At 32.2% G+C, this 18,000-nt stretch overlaps 1 long non-coding RNA gene across 1 annotated transcript; it reads right to left on the minus strand.

Moving 5' to 3' along the window:
• Nucleotides 1-9,303: 9,303 nt before the first annotated feature.
• On the minus strand, nt 9,304-13,089 carry LOC112735836 (uncharacterized). Its single transcript, XR_003168566.3, has 4 exons — nt 12,210-13,089; nt 12,035-12,136; nt 11,813-11,924; nt 9,304-9,438 (listed from the first exon to the last, which is right to left on the minus strand). It is a non-coding gene; the product is annotated as an uncharacterized lncRNA (long non-coding RNA).
• Between the last annotated feature and the right edge of the window lie 4,911 nt (nt 13,090-18,000).

Raw genomic sequence — 18,000 nt, forward strand, 5'->3', positions numbered from 1 at the left:
CTGACTACACATTTTTGGATCTATGAATCTATCATAATTATTTGATGACAAAAAGTTATACTAGGTACGTAAGCATGTTTACAAACGCGATAAACTCTTCGTTGTAATTTGTTTATCCTCCAATCTCTTGGTAATATCATGTCTATCTATTTATTGATCTATTTATAGTATATTAAAACACAGTTTAAGATAATATTTTAATATATTATTAGTCTTCTAGTTTTTTAATATTATACCATACTAGTATAAGTAAATAATTAGCGTATTTTACTTATTTATCTAATTGAATTATTTTTTAATTTATTGTTTTTAATTAATTTTTTAAATTTTTTGCTTATACTTATCATGTGCTTCATTATTATAGTTTAGGATTTTATTTAATTTTCTTTTTCACTTTCATGACATTTATTTTTTTTAGGTTACTTTTTAATTTTTATATTTTCTAATTCTTTATTTTTATATAAAATACTATATGTTTTTAATATTAATATTATTTTTTCTATTAAGTATAAACATAATTTATCATCTTTTATATCCACTCTTTCTTATAATTATTATATAAAATTATAACTTAGGATTTTTTTTCATTTTCTTTCTCACTTTTTTGGTATTTTTTTTTAAGTTACTCTATGCTTTTTATATTCTTACTCTTGACTTTTATGTAGGATATTATATGATTTCAATGTTAATGTTATTTCTTTTTAATAGGTATAAATTGGGTAACAAAACATAATTCATTCTCTTCTTTCATACACACTCCTTATATTTATTATATAAATTAACATTCACTTCACATGTCACATGTCTTCTTTATCTCTTCTTTTCATACAATCTCATACCTCTTATTCTTCTTCCTCTATTTTTACTAATATTTTGCAGAAGTATTTAAAAAATTTGGTTAATGACTACAACTTTTTTTTTTAATTTGCTAAACATATCTATTAGGGAATAAATTTCTAACACACTAGACCTTTTCAGTTTTTTAGTTTTTTTTTTCTTTTTTAATTTTTAGTCTAATTGTATTTATTAGTTATATCATTCTTTTTTTCTATCAACAATTTATAGTTTTAATATTATTTAGTTGTAATATATTGAAAATACATGGTATTATGTGAGTTATGAAAAATAAAATTAGAAAATTGAATGTTAATTTTAATTATATATCATGTCCTTTAAAATTTTTTTTAGTTTTTCATTTTCAGTGTAATTGTATTGATTAGTTATATCATCCATATATCACTTTTTTTCTTTCCAACCATTTACATTTTTTAATATAATTTAATTGTAATATTATTGAAAATACATGATATTATTGTGAGCTATGAAAAATAAAATTAGAAATTGAATGTTAATTTCAACTATTGAAACATTATATTCAAAATTACATTTTATCTAATAGTTTTATATTTGTACTATAGTATTTAAATATAATCTAAAAAGAATAAATAAAAGTGACTACTTAAAAGAATAAAAATAAAGATAATAATATAAAATCAAGTAAATAAATTCGAATCGAGTAATTTCATAATTCTACTTAAAGTCCAACTTATGTATAAATTTTTAGTTTTATAATTATTAAATTTTAAATTAATTTATACATTTTGTACAATGTATATCTATTTTATTCCTGCGCAACATGCAAGTAATATATTAAAATAGGGTCCAAGGTAGTCTCCTAATGCATTCTTAGTTTTTTAGCTTTTTAATATTTTGTCATGTCAGTTTAAGTAGTTAATTGGTACAATTTGTTTATTACTTATCTAATTGAATTACCTTTTAATTCATTTGTTTTTAATTGAATTACTTTTTAATCTTTTTGCTTTTACTTCTTATGTGTGTCATTATTATAAGTTATATTTTTTTTTCATTTTTTTTCTCAATTTTATGCCATTTATTTTCTTTAAATTACTCTAAGTCTCTATCCTTATCATATTCTCTTATTATTTACTTTTATATAGGATATTATATGATTTTAATGTTAATTTTATTTCTCTTAATAGGTATAAATTGAGTAATAAAACACAATTCATTATCTTCTTTCATACTCACTCCTTATATTTACTATATAAATCAACATTCACTTCACATTAAGTACGATTTTGGTTCCTAAGATATAGGTCAAAATTTTTTTCGTCTTAAACCATTTTTTCCATACAAAATTGTCCCTAAAATTTAACTTGGTTTTAAAATCGTCATTTTTACTTAAATCTTAAATTTTATTACCAAATTACCCTTAACCGAAAAAATTATAAAAAAAAAAGAAAAAAAAAAGAAAGAGAGTACTAGAGCTGAGAGAGAGAGAAGCAAACCACGGGGAAGGAAAAATGGTGGTGAAGGAAGCAGCGGCATGGATAAGGCAGTGGCTGTGGTGGTCGCTGATGCTGGTAGCTACAGGAACAGAAACAGAGATTGCGACATTTGTCACGGTGGAAGTGAGGAGAGAGGGGAAGAAGAAGAAGAATGGGTAGCTCGCTGGTGGTTGGGACAATGGGGCCGGCGGTGGCGGATCGACGGCGACAACGAGCTTGTGGAGAAAAGAGGCCAAGCCTTGATGATCTTTGTTCAGTGAGGGAACTGATGGCGAGCACGAGTGAACGACTAGGTTGGGGAGGGACGAAGGAGAGAGACGTTGCAGCGGCTTGGGTTTCGACGGCGGCGCTAGGGTTCGGAGGTTTTGGGTTCGCGGAAAGGGGAAGAGAGAGGTGGAACCGCGGAGATGGAGGTTACCTCGGCGATGGGTGATGTAGAGAGAGAGAGATGTGACGGTAGTATGACGTGTTCTGGCTTTTGACGGATGGCGATGGTTGGCAGTTGGGGGGAAGAGGAAGAAGAAAAGAAGGGGAGGAAGAAGGAGGTAGAACCAGCACAGTGGGGGGTGGTGGCGACCGGAGGTTGGGTTGATGGCTTCTGTTTCTCCTGCTTCTGATTTTAATTATGTTTTTATTGTTGTTGTATTTCTGATTCTGATTCTATTTCTTTGAATTCATTGTTATTGCGCTTCTGATTTTATTGTTCTTCTTATTTCATTGTTTTTTAATTTTTTGTGCTCTTCTGATTTCTTCTGATTGCGCTACGGATGATGATGAAGAAGAAAAAGAAAAAGAGATGTTGCTGTGATGGAGAAGAAGAACGAGGTATTTTGGTGAAGAAGGAGAAGAGTATTTCGGTTCGAAGGACGGTTTTAAAACCAAGTTAAACCTTAGGGACGATTTTGTATGCAAAAAAAAGGTTAAGGATAAAAAATTTTTTGGCCTATCTCTTAGGGACCAAAATCGTACTTAATCATTTCGTTTTCATTTTTTTTATATAATCTCTTGTCTCTTATTCTTTTTTCATCATTCGTCTCTTATTCTTTTTCCATCATTCTTAGTATTTCAATGTTTTGCACAAATATTTGAAGAATTTGATTCATAACCACAATTCTTTTTTTTTAGTTTGTTAAACATGTATATCAGGTGATAAATTCCTAAAATACTATACGTTTACAATTTTTTTTAGTTTTTTTATTTTTAGTCTAATTGTATTCATTAATTATATCATTTATATATTATTTTTTAACAATTTATACTTTTCAATATCATTTATTGTAATATTGAAAATGCATCGTATTAATTTATGTAACATCTTAACTTTTAGCACGTCATGATCGTACCAACAGTGAGGCGTTACTAACCTATTTTTCTTATTTACTATTTAATATTGAGTATTTAGTTCGATTTCACGTTTAAATTTTAAGAACATGCCGGAAACTTGTGTTTTTTTATTAATCAAACCCAATCATCAAAAAACACCAAGTAATAATAATTACATAATTATTAATAATAATAAATATTGTACAAAATAAATCAAAAGGAACTCAAATACAATTCCTATTCCTCTGTATAACAATAAAACCTTAATAATAAAGACGAGGGAATTTTATGAAAACAACTCAACACATAACTTAACTCAAACAAAACTAATAACCGTCCGCAGTGAGTCTTTGAACCTATGTCACTAAAAGGGTGGAAGATTTTTGGGGTGAGAACAAACTACACGTTCTCAGTAGAAAATGGGAATGCCGTAAAAGTAATGAATAAAGTGCGAATAATTAACATACTCAAGAAAACTATAGTTTTATCAAACCTTTTGAAAATACTCTTGGTTTTACTTTAACTAATTAATTACCTCTTTCAAAATCTCTAAACCCAAAACGAATTTTAAATCTAAGACTAGTTATATTAACCATTTCTCAGCCACATAATTAATTCTCAATCAAAGTGTCAATTTCTAATCACATTAATACATTCACAAACTAATAGTACACGCAAGAGATTCAGTTGAACATACAGGCAAGTCGCAATAAGACAAACAACACAATCACAAATAAATAATACAAGCAAACACAATCTAATGCAAATGTGTAAACAACATGATGCATGTCTATTCCTAATGCAGGCCATGAGCTCATGTGTCGGTTGCCTACCTGCTCCCGACATTATCTGGGCACGAGTCCCAGATATGGCTTTCCAGATGCATCCAGTGTACTTATAAGTCTTACGGCTAGGCCACATACAGTGTGAGTTTCAATGTGTTTACATCTGAAAAATAGTTCTCAGTGTGTGGGTGTCCCCACTATACATACATTTGGCATTAAAACCCAAAAAAGTCGCATCTACTCTCCTGTGGCAGACATTTCTTTAATCAATATATTCCTTTAATCTTTGTTCTCTACTCTCTTGTGGCAGAGACTCTTTTAATTATCTCTCATTCCTTTACTTTTCGTTCTTATTCTTTTTTTCCTTATCAAACCAAACTCAAAACACAACTTAAAGAAAAATTCCTTCTAAAAAAATTGAGTTTAAAACATTATACTTTTCTTAATAAATTGAATTGAAACAAAACTCTTTTCGTAATAAATTGAAATCAAATAATATTCTTAAATCAGATTTGCTTTTAAATAACACTTTAAATAGTCTTAGAGTTTTATAAAAATTTGGCAGCATTTTCTTTAAAATTCGGGTTATGCCACCCTTTTAGGGTCCCAACCAAACAATTTCTCAACCATTTCGAATATTAAATCCTTTACTCTTAAATCAAACCAATATTTTTCTCAAATCAACAATCCAACCAAGATATTGACATAACCAGAGTTTTCAGCATCAATTACAGCCTCAATTCACACTCAATTTATATTTTTCATTCAACAAGCAATACCAAATCTACAAATATTCATTATAACCAGCCATTAATTAGAATTTTCAGCATTCATAAACAACAAGAAATCAAACACTTATTCATCAAATTCAGTCACAAATACAATTCAAACTTATCATTCAGTTATTCCAAACAATCATAGATTATTTGCAAATATCCACTAGACTTCCATGGCATTCATAAATTAAAATAGTTAATTTTAAAATAAAATTTCCTACTTTCGTACGAAATCAGAATCAACGAAAATTTTGAAAAAGCTTTCTGACCGAACTGTTGAAGAAAGAAACGTCAGAAATCGTCTGTGTTTCTTAGAACTCCAATTGACCAAACTCAAGAGAAAAGAGAGTTACATCACCGTCAGCTTTCACCAAACAAAAATAACACCAACGTGTAGAAGAGAAGGATATAAACACTTTTACCGAATTAAATTTTTTTATTAGAGTTACGAATCACGCAAAAAATTAGAGTCGAAAACTTGGTTTCCATAAAAGTATCACATTCTCTCTCGGCCTTTCTTTTTCTTTTCTTTGGGTTCAAGTGTTAAATAAAAGAAAATGAAGACAATTAAGGCTAATGGTAATTCGTAGATATAAAAGATTCATTAGGTGTCAAGTTACGTGTGTATATATATATATATTTTTTTTTTCATGCACCTAAGCCACGTTTCTTTCTTTTTCTTTTGCCTTTTGGTTTTCGGTAAAGTAAAGAAAAGAAAATGGAATTATATGATGATTGAGGTGCATGTGTCCTTATATATATACATACATGCATATAAATATCTACGTTTAACTTTTTTTTTTCTTTTGTTTCATTTAATGGCTTCGGCCATTCTTTCCTAATTTTCTTTCTTTTTTTAATAATAATAATAATAATAATAATAATAATAATAATAATAATAATAATAATAATAATAATAAAAATTAATTTAATTTTTGTTTTATCAAATTATTTTTTGATAAATAATTTAAATTTAATAGAATAAGTAATAATTAAATTAAACTTCAATAATCATAAAATTTTATTTAATTATTTTTATTAAAAAATAATTTCTTAAAAATTACATCTCAATATAATATATTAGCTCATAAATAATTAATTATTTAATTTTTAAAAATTCAGGATCTTACAACTTAAGTCATGAAAAATAAAATTAGAAGATTAAATGTCAAATTCAACTATATTTCATGCCGTTTATACTTTTTTTAGTTTTTTTTTTTTTAATTTTTGGTCTGATTGTATTCATTAGTTATATCATCTATATACTGCTTTTTTTTTTCTTTCAATAATTTACATTTTTTAATATTATATAGTTGTAATATTATTAAAAATATATAGTATTATCGTGAATAGTAAAAAATAACATTAGAAAATTAAATGTTAATTTCAACTATTGAAACATTATATTTAAACTTGCATTTCATCTAATAATTTCATATTTATACTATAGTATTTAAATATAATCTAAAAAAATAAAAAAGTCACTAATTAAAAAAATATAAAATAATATAAATAAATTAAAATTGGGTATCTTTGTAATTTTATTTAAAATTAATTTATGTATAAACTTTTAATTTTATATTTATTTTCTTCCCGGACAACATGGGAGTCTAAATTTAGTTATATATAATACTAATGCGATAATTATTATGCATTTCCCCTTCAATGAATAAAACAATTCTGGGAATTAACAAAGAGTGTAGCTACCTATAATCAATTAGTAAATATGCATTCAAATTATCATGAAAAATATCCAAAATCTCATAAAAAAATTCTAAAATCTAAAAAAAATTCTAACCTTCATAATAATAAACATCGAAAATCATTGTAAAATTATTTTAAAAATTTATTTTAAATATTTAAAATTATTTTTAAAATTCTAAATTAATTTTAACTTTTAAAATTATTTTTGAAATTATAAAGTTCATTTAAATTTTTCTAAATTATTTCTAGAATCATCTTAAAAATTTCCAAATTTATTTTAAAAATTTTAAAATTATTTTCAAAATTATTTAAAAAAAATTTAATTAAAAGCAACATTCGAAATATAACAAAAAAAAAAAACCAAAACCTAACAAAAAAGGATATTTAAAATCATTTTAAAAATTTAAAATTTATTTTAAATATTCAAAATTATTTTCAAAATTCCAAAATTTATTTAAAATATTCTAAAATTATTTCTGAAATCATCTTAAAAATTCTAAAATTTATTTTTAAAATTCTAAAATTATTTTTAAAATTATTTTAAATCTTTTAATAAAAAAATGCGAAACCTAACGAAAAAAAGCATCAAAAACCTAACAAAAAAGAATATCAAAAATCATTTTAAATATTTTAAAACTTAACAAAACGAGACATCTAAAAAATATTAGATAAAAAATATTCAAAAATTAAGAAAAGAAATATATAAAATGTAAAAAAATCTCATCCAAAACACAAAAAAAACCTCTAAAACATAAAAGGAAAAAAAATTTTTGTTGATTTTTTATTTTTATTTTTAAAATATTTTTTTATCCTAGTTGGCTCTAATTGATTGGACTCCTTTTTTTTCAATGCACTCTCTCGCTCTCTCACACAAAAATAGGAATTTGGATCCTCTAAATTTTAAATTTGTACTTTAGAAGATAAATTGTGATTTTCTACTCTTAGATGGTTTCTCTTTCATATTTATTTTTGGCCCCATCTATAAAATAAATAGTGAGAGATCACACTTTAATCTCTAAAGTGAAATTCAAACTTTAGAGAATTCAAATAGCGCCTCGCCTCAACCTCCACTACTGTCGTATGCTCCACCACCTTCATTAGTTCCGCCATCACTTCCATAGCCACCTCCATGTGCTCCTCCAATACCACCGCCACCACCATTTCCACCATCTCCTCCATAATCAATGCTCATGTGTTTTACAGGCACTACCATATTTTCCATCGAACCGGCTCAATAATCATTGTCATTCTCTCAACCAGCATTACTACCATAACATCTCTCTAATCCTCTTTCTTTACCATCCCCATAATAACCAGCTACACCATGGTCTCTATGCAGCACCATGTCCACCACCATAACCATTTTTCATTTTGTAAAGAAGAATTTAAAATTGACTGAAAAATAGATGTGGATGATGGCGCAATAAAAAAAAAGAAGTATCATTTTGTTAGTAATATCTTTCAAGTATCATTTTGCTAAGATTAGAATCTTTCAGGTATCAATTTTAGTATTTATCTCAATAAAAAATAAAAAAAATATTTTAGGGGCTAATAATTTGATTTGTTTTCTTTAATTTCAGTAGCTAAAATGGGTCGTAAGTAAAAATTTAGAGGCTAATTTAAATCACTTAAAGTGATAGTATACCGGTGACAAGTGGACAAATCATATTGTGACACATGCTATATAACTGACACATGGCACTATCATTCATGTTAGTATGTCACGTGGCATGTATCACTAATAGACACATCATCTTTTAATTCCACATGAACGAGACATTTGGCACCGATTGTTTTTATCAGCATGTCACGCATCACATTGTTAACAGAAATCATTTTAGGGGTTAACATGAGTTACAAAGTAAAATTTTACTATCTAAATTGAGGTAATTAAAATTTTAAGAGTCAATTTGAGTATTAATTCTATCAAAAATTGTAGACAATTAAGCCTTTTTTTTAAACTAAGTTCAATCAAGTTAAGGCACTTTTTACGTTTTTGTTCTTCTTCTTTTTCTTCTTCTTTCTCCTCCGCTGTCATCGTCATCGTCGTCATCATCATCGTCTTCCTCACCAACATCTCCTCCTCCTCCTCCTCCTCCTCTTTTTTCATCTTTTTTTTCTTTTCTCGTTTGATAACTGTAACACACTAACTACCAAAGCTCACGCTTCCGGCTGCGCGATTCTGATAGCTCGGACATTACGACGACACTTATGCTATTTAATACTAAAATATGAGCCCGTTTAAAACTTTTAAACCGAAATACCGATCCAAAAAATACTTTCATCCGATATCATATATCCATAAATGCCATACAACTTACAACAACTCATAAAGAGTACATCCATATATATATATATATATATATATATATATATATATATATATATATATATATAACTTTACAAGCATTAACCAATACAATTTCTATCCCTCTTACAGAATATATCAAGATAATGGCGAGGGTTCAATAAACCATAACTAAAACAATACAGAGCATCTCAACAACTAATTAAACTCTTCGTAACTTCTGCGCCCATATCCTGAAAGGGAAAAAATGTAGGGGGGGTGAGAACATCATCCTTGAAAGGGTTCTCAGTAGAGGGTTTTTGGGAATTACTGTAATAGGATACGTGAAGATAACCGCATCAGTGATTAATAACCGTCTTATGCCTCTTTTCAAAAACAACAGTTTTCAATAAAAGTAAAGTCGGAAATCTTTTCAAAAAGAGGAACCGTTCAATTTTCAAAATATCAAAAGCCTTTCAAAAAGGTTTATCTAAACTGAACCAAAATAGCCTTTCATATTTTATTCCAAACCAAAAACACAAAACTGAAATCAACCATCGGTTCATCTCATTCCAACCACGGCCCTAGGCCCAAACAATCCAACCAACAACCAATCACCACAATCCAACAGAGTCCCAGATGCAAACACAGATAGGAAGTTCAAGCACAAGCAAACAGTTATTACAAGTAGAACAGTTAGCAATTAATCACATAGGCAAACCAAGTATAATATGCACACCCAACCAATGTCACACAAATGCATATGATGCATGCCTGTCCCTAGTGGCTGATGATATCATCTGTCGGTTACCAAGCCAACCCGACGTGTCTGGTAGCTAACCCGGACACAGTCTCTCTGTTGCGCTTTATTATCATTAGAGGGTATCTGCGCCCTGTCGCCATTAGAGGGTATCTGCGCCCTGTCGCCATTAGAGGGTATCGGTGCCCTGTCACCCTTACAACCAGAGAGAAAACACAAGCATACTCGCATACAACATTCATCTCAGCCATCCGGCTTAAATTCACAATTCATTCGATTGCATACATGCATTTGTACTCAACCATGGATCACCATCCATCTCAGCCATCCGGCTCACGGTTCAATCCGGAACCAGCCAATTTATCAATAAATACAGCCCTTCGGCTTAAGTTCATAATTCATAATCAGCCATACGGCTCACAACTCATTCAGCAATCAGCCATAGTTCAATAGCGTACACGGCCATTCCGGCTCACAACAAAACAACACTTCCACCATTCAACATCATCAAATTCATAAAACCGGCATTTAAGCCATAAATCACTTTTCTCAAGCCATTTCACTTTGAAATCAAATTTCAACTCTTTTTAGCCTTGGCTTTAAAGATCTCATTTCTCAAATCATCTCAGGCTCATAAGCTAAATTTACTCAAAGTGAGTTCCCTTTTTAAAACAAAGCCACTCTCGGCATTCTCTTTCCAAAACTTCCAAAACCATGGAAAGTTAAAGATTCTTTTTGGGAACATTCAAAATCACCCATCCAACAATGGGATTTTATAACAAAAGTTTCTTGCCAGAGTCCCAAGTCTTTAGGGAAGGTCAACTTATATAAATTCCTTAAAATTCATTGAAACTTTTAAAATCATAGATTCCCGGTTCAAGTAAATAAAACTGAATTTATTATGAAACCGATCATACAAAATCACAAGTTCCAACCCGGTCAAAAAATCAACTCATTTGAAACAGAACCGGTTCATTTGAATCAAACCACTTTCAGGTTTCTTTTTGGAACCCATTTTTCTAGCTCTTCCAAAATGCCTCAAACTTGATTACTCAATCAAAAGTCTAAATTCTTTTAAAATCACTAAAAGCTCCTTTTTATATTGAAATCAATATTAGAGCATCATTCTTTCCTTCAGTGATTCAGACTGTACAAATAGTTCGTTTCTAAATAAGCCGAACTCAACGCATAAAGTTCATTAAATAAATTAAGCTTGAAAACATAAATATTCTCTTAATAAATCAATTAATACAATTTCTCAAATCCAACCCTTTTTAAATAACTTTACAAACAAGAGTAGGATTTTGTAGAAATTTCGGCAGCACCTCCCCTAAAACTTGGACTTTTGCCACCCGGTTCGGGTCCCAACTAAACCGATTCTCATTCCTTTTTAACAGCCCAAAACCAGAAATCAATTCAAAAGCAAACTAAATCCAACAGTCGCCTCAGTGGCATATCTCAAGGAAACTATTTCAGAAATCAACTCAATATCAATCAATTTAACTCATTTCTAAAGCTTTAAAGAATCGGTTCAGCAGCAAATCATTTATCAAAACCAAATCAGTGAAAGCAAACCAGGCTGAATTCCAAAGAGTATTCTATCTTTAACATCATCAAAACAATTGACTCAATTCAAACCAATCCTCAACGGATTAAACTCAGATTTCAAATATTTAAAGAATCAGCTTCAAAACATTACATTTCACAAAGCCGCACAACAACTCAGCCAAACCAACATCCATAAACATTCGAGTCAATCAAATAATACATAAGGCCGATACAATCACCAAATACACATTTTCTCACATCAGTATCCATATGTAATAATTCCAACATATAGAAATATAGTTTTTGGAAAGCGTCCCTACCTCAAAACGCAATTTCATAACCCAAACGTCTCATGGAGTCCTTTTCGCCTCAGTCCGAAATCAATAACCAAAACCTCAGCTCCCAGCCACTTTCGCAATAACCATAGCAACACTATTCGCAACATATAATAATCAGGACTCGATCCCACGTTACCAAAACTCATTCATTAATCAAACACATACGAATATTAACGCGAGGCTTTTTGAAACATAAACACTCACTGAATTAACAAAACGAAGCAGCCGCATTTCCATATCAACCCAGCAGCGGCTCCATCAGTGACCCCAAGTGACAATCGCGAGTAAAAGTCCCGGTGACGGCAACTGTTACAATCACAAGGCATTAATAACCTTTCTGGAATTCCGAAAGAGCAGAAACCAAACTCAAAACTCTTACCGGCGGTGGAACACAGTAGCAGCAGGGTCTCAAGTGGCAGAAGCTCAGCCCGGAGCTCCGGCGGTGATCCCGGAAGCCACATAACCACTCCCGATGGCCCAAAGCACGGTAACTCAGCCTGTTCCTCTTCCTGTAGCAATTTCCGCAACAACATCACAAGCCCAAAGAGCAGGGAGTGACAGAGCTCAGTCACGGTGAAGCAGGGCGGTACAACGGCGGCTAAGCACAGCCCCTCAAACGGCAGTGACGCAGACACAGCTCCTCTTCTCCGTGCTCGTCGGCGACGCGTGAAGTACAAAGGCAGCATCTTTCCTTTCTCAGCAGACCAGAACAACAGAGGCAGAAAGATTCATCTTGCTCCTCTCTCGCTGTTGGCAAGGATGATGACTACACGGGCTTCAGTGGTGGTTCCCGGCGACCCATCATCTGCGGCGGCGCTGGGCAGAGACGGCAACGATGCGAGTGGCGGTGACGGGCTTGGACGACGACGGTGACTTCGCAGAAGAGACTAGGCGCGGCAGATCCAGGCCGTCACCCCTTTCTCACTCGCGAACCCTCTCTCCCCGTGCTTCAACTTCGACGGCGGCGCCAGGTGAACCAGCGGCGGCGGCGATAGCACAGACAGCCGAGGCAGCGCGACGAAGCTGGCTCCATGGTGCTGCAGCTCAGGGACGGTGACTCGCAATGATGACAGGCGACAACCTTCCCAGTGCCACTGACGCATATTCCTTTCTCTTCCTCTCTTTCTGCTCCTGTGTCTTTCTTTCATGGAAGGGAAAGGGGAAACCGTATGTTTGGCTACTGGGACATGGGGGGAGCAACGGGTAACCGGGTAGGGTTTTAGGGTTAGGGTTTTTGAGTAAAATTATGATTAGGGGTAGTTTGGTAATTTCACATAAAATTGGGAATAATATAGTACTTGAAACCCAATTTTAAATCCAACACTAATTGCATATAGAAAATACTATTTGCTCACCAATTTTGCAAATTATTTTCCATAAAATGCCCAAATCAAAATAATTAGAAATAATATAATTAAACCCTTTATTTTCCAAAGTAGCAGTAGTAATATTTAAAATATTAATTATTTAATCCAAATTATATAGAAATCCTTATTATTTCATAACTACCAACTTTATAATTTGAATATAGAAAATGATTCAATAATTATGAAATTGGATAATAAATCATAACTTGTCTCAAATTCAATAAATCACAACTTGCCTTAATTATCTTTAATAAAATAATCTCTGAAATTAAGGCTATAAATAACTATATGATATGATTTGAGACTTGATCATAATAAGAATTTTCAAAAGTTCTGGGTCTTACATTCTACCCACCTTATAAAAATTTTCGCCCTCGAAAATTGATACAAAATCAAAGAAATTTCATAACAGTTCATCCTTGAACACATTTAAGGATGAAGCAAAAATATCTCAAAATATAATCATATATACACGATTTTCAAATACTTTGATCGTCATATGCATAAGGGTGTAAAGGTAGGAATGTGATTGCAAAGCAAACATTACAAGGTAGGCTCGATGCAAAAGATAACATGGGTCAATCATGTGATAGTAGGGCAAAGCATCAAAGGCTATAAAACAGGATGGGGTTAAAACAACGTGCTTAACATCCGGACACTAATCTCATATCAGCCTCAGGGCTTCAACTTTCCAACCTCATCAGGCACTTAACAATCCCCATATCTGATCATAAGCCTAACGACTGCAAACTCGTTCGCAAGGAACAAGACACCCACAACTCTTAACGTTGCACACCTACCGCTTCAACTTTCGTATGCACACATCACGTCTTAAAGAACTAACGCATCGCGTTACTACGTCTACAAGTCGCACGTGATATCAAAATAATTCTCGAGTCTACTCAGAAGGACACAAGATTTAAAAAGGAGAGTCAAATGTCAAGGATAGTACTCAAAGATTTGAGAGAATGTATCCAATTCCAAACAAACAAGGACACTCGAGCAATGAAGTTTGCTAGACTCAATTCAATTGACAACTTCAAAGATAATCCCTTGGATAAAAGAAATTCAATAGGTCCAATAAGAAGAATCAGCACATTAATTTGAACCAAATTCAAATTGGGTCGAGAAGTATGAGGTTTACAGAAGAGAATATTTCAGACCCAAGACAAAGCTCACAGAACTCAAGAGCACGATTAAAATACTTCCGAATACTTTGTTCATAAAAGAATCGAAAACTTGCGGAAAAATCATTTCGCAGTCTGGAAGAAAGTCAAGTAATAAACATTCTTCAAGAGAGTAACAAAAGCATAAACGTGACTTTGCTATAATACAACTTTATGTTGAAACAGATCATGTAGAATTCTAAAAACAAGGTGCTCACAAGTTTGGCTAAAAGCTAAAATATTTCCTCAAATATTTTAGAAAGATAATTAGGTGCACAGCTTAACCAAAGGCAATCATAAAACTCAGAAAAGAAATCAAATGCTTGATCGAAAATTCCCAAAGCTCATATTCAAACAAGCGTGTATAAAATCATGGCAAAGACGAAAGAGAAAATTAAACTCTCTTTAGAAAGGAAATTCCAAGGTAAAAATTTGCTTACAATCCGGTAAGGAAATAGGTGGTGCGTTACAAACAAACCAATTTCCACTAAACAATGGAGCTTTCCCAAAACCTCATTTAAAATGGCGCATGCCAACTTTAAATCAATTTCGTCAAAATTGGGCAATGGTTTCAATCTCAATCAAGCAACAGAAAATAAATTCCGTTTAATATTTCTTCAAAGAAAATTCAAAATTCCTTTAAAAGGTTCAAAACAAGACTCCAAAAGTATTCTTGAAATCACCATCTCAGAAGAACATTCAAGAAGTTTAAGATGCACTAAAAAGGAGTCAAGCCTTGCAAGAAAGGATCTTAATTTAAAGTAGTTCAAACAAGATCCACTAGACATGAAACATTAAACAAGTTTTAAATTGATCCAAAAGAATACAAAAGTCATAGAAAAGACAACTCAATCATTTGTAATTTCTCAATGATAAATTTTTGACTAAAACTCTTGTAGAGATAATGAGGGAATAAACAATGCACAAATTTTTGAAACGAATCAAACTGACACACATAAGGATGAGATTCACAAGAGAGGACGAACCAAGATCAATGGTAATGTTCACAAGACGTAAAAGATTAGTTAATAATAGAATCACGTATGACATTCATAGAGGTGAAAAGCTTAAGAAGGAACGAGTCCGTTCATAAGAAGAGAGCTATGAGTCCAACATTTTCAAAAGAACAACAATGGCATAACCCATTAGTATGCTAAATCAAACTCAAATCAAAATGAATTAAGTAAAGTTTGTCAAACGAAACCCAACCGGGATAAAAGTGAAAAATTCTTTCTTTCCAAAATTTTGAAAAATACCCAAATACATAATCAAATGAAGTTGTGCAGTGGAACTATAGTAAAATTACTAGAAAGTCAATTTACCTTTGAAGTAAGGTGCAATTCCGCACACCAGTAAAAATACAGTCAAGGTATTAGGAGTAAATAGTTGTTAAACTATATAAGAAATCTTCAAAGTTCCACATATAGATAAGTGTATATCTAGTCAACAGCAATTTTTTTTATAAAAATCTCAAAATTAGCTGTAATCACTGTTAAATAAGAGGAAAACTGAATCAACAAGTTCTCTAAGAATGAACACGGAACCCAGAGTTAAAAGTCACAGCACATTAAGACAAGTTCAAGACTATATCAAAGAATACTTGAATAAAAAAGAACTCAAACAGAGGAAGATAGATGCAACAAGGATCTCAAACAAGCATATGCACTTAAGATCAAACAAGAATGCCTGTGGATAGAGGAATAAAGTTTAAAAATCAAACTACTCCTCAAAAGGATCAGCAATCAAGAACTTCAAGTTAGGACATGAAAGAACAGGTCGACTCAAATGAAATTCAAGACACACAACTGAATAGCCTCGAGAAATAGTTTCTAGCGTTCTCAAAACCCGCGACTCGCTCTACTCAAAACTCGTCTATCATCTATGATAACCCATTAGCGCTTTCATATACAAAATTCACTAGTATTAAGCCGGCCAAACTTAATACCAAGAATTATGCAATGCAAGACTAACAGCGTTAAATCAATAGATCGTCCTGTGTATAAAGCTCTAATCCTCGTCATTCGACAAGACCTAATACATGACAAACACTCAGAGTATGCAATTGAAGCATAGTCAGTCCATTCCTCAGGCTCTACAGGAAGAACTGCTCTGATACCATAATGTAACACCCTAACTACCAAAGCTCACGCTTCCGGCTGCGCGATTCTGATAGCTCGGACATTACGACGACACTTATGCTATTTAATACTAAAATATGAGCCCGTTTAAAACTTTTAAACCGAAATACCGATCCAAAAAATACTTTCATCCGATATCATATATCCATAAATGCCATACAACTTACAACAACTCATAAAGAGTACATCCATATATATACATAAATATATATATATATAAATAACTTTACAAGCATTAACCAATACAATTTCTATCCCTCTTACAGAATATATCAAGATAATGGCGAGGGTTCAACAAACCATAACTAAAACAATACAGAGCATCTCAACAACTAATTAAACTCTTCGTAACTTCTGCGCCCATATCCTGAAAGGGGGAAAATGTAGGGGGGTGAGAACATCATCCTCGAAAGGGTTCTCAGTAGAGGGTTTTTGGGAATTACTGTAATAGGATACGTGAAGATAACCGTATCAGTGATTAATAACCGTCTTATGCCTCTTTTCAAAAACAACAGTTTCCAATAAAAGTAAAGTCGGAAATCTTTTCAAAAAGAGGAACCGTTCAATTTTCAAAATATCAAAAGCCTTTCAAAAAGGTTTATCTAAACTGAACCAAAATAGCCTTTCACGTTTTATTCCAAACCAAAAACACAAAACTGAAATCAACCATCGGTTCATCTCATTCCAACCACGGCCCTAGGCCCAAACAATCCAACCAACAACCAATCACCACAATCCAACAGAGTCCCAGATGCAAACACAGATAGGAAGTTCAAGCACAAGCAAACAGTTATTACAAGTAGAACAGTTAGAATTAATCACATAGGCAAACCAAGTATAATATGCACACCCAACCAATGTCACACAAATGCATATGATGCATGCCTGTCCCTAGTGGCTGATGATATCATCTGTCGGTTACCAAGCCAACCCGACGTGTCTGGTAGCTAACCCGGACACAGTCTCTCTGTTGCACTTTATTATCATTAGAGGGTATCTGCGCCCTGTCGCCATTAGAGGGTATTTGCGCCCTGTCGCCATTAGAGGGTATCTGCGCCCTGTCGCCATTAGAGGGTATCGGTGCCCTGTCACCCTTACAACCAGAGAGAAAACACAAGCATACTCGCATACAACATTCATCTCAGCCATCCGGCTTAAATTCACAATTCATTCGATTGCATACATGCATTTGTACTCAACCATGGATCACCATCCATCTCAGCCATCCGGCTCACGGTTCAATCCGGAACCAGCCAATTTATCAATAAATACAGCCCTTTGGCTTAAGTTCATAATTCATAATCAGCCATACGGCTCACAACTCATTCAGCAATCAGCCATAGTTCAATAGCGTACACGGCCATTCCGGCTCACAACAAAACAACACTTCCACCATTCAACATCATCAAATTCATAAAACCGGCATTTAAGCCATAAATCACTTTTCTCAAGCCATTTCACTTTGAAATCAAATTTCAACTCTTTTTAGCCTTGGCTTT

The sequence above is a fragment of the Arachis hypogaea genome, chromosome 13 (genome assembly GCF_003086295.3).
Source record: "Arachis hypogaea cultivar Tifrunner chromosome 13, arahy.Tifrunner.gnm2.J5K5, whole genome shotgun sequence".
Classification (NCBI taxonomy): Eukaryota; Viridiplantae; Streptophyta; class Magnoliopsida; order Fabales; family Fabaceae; genus Arachis; species Arachis hypogaea.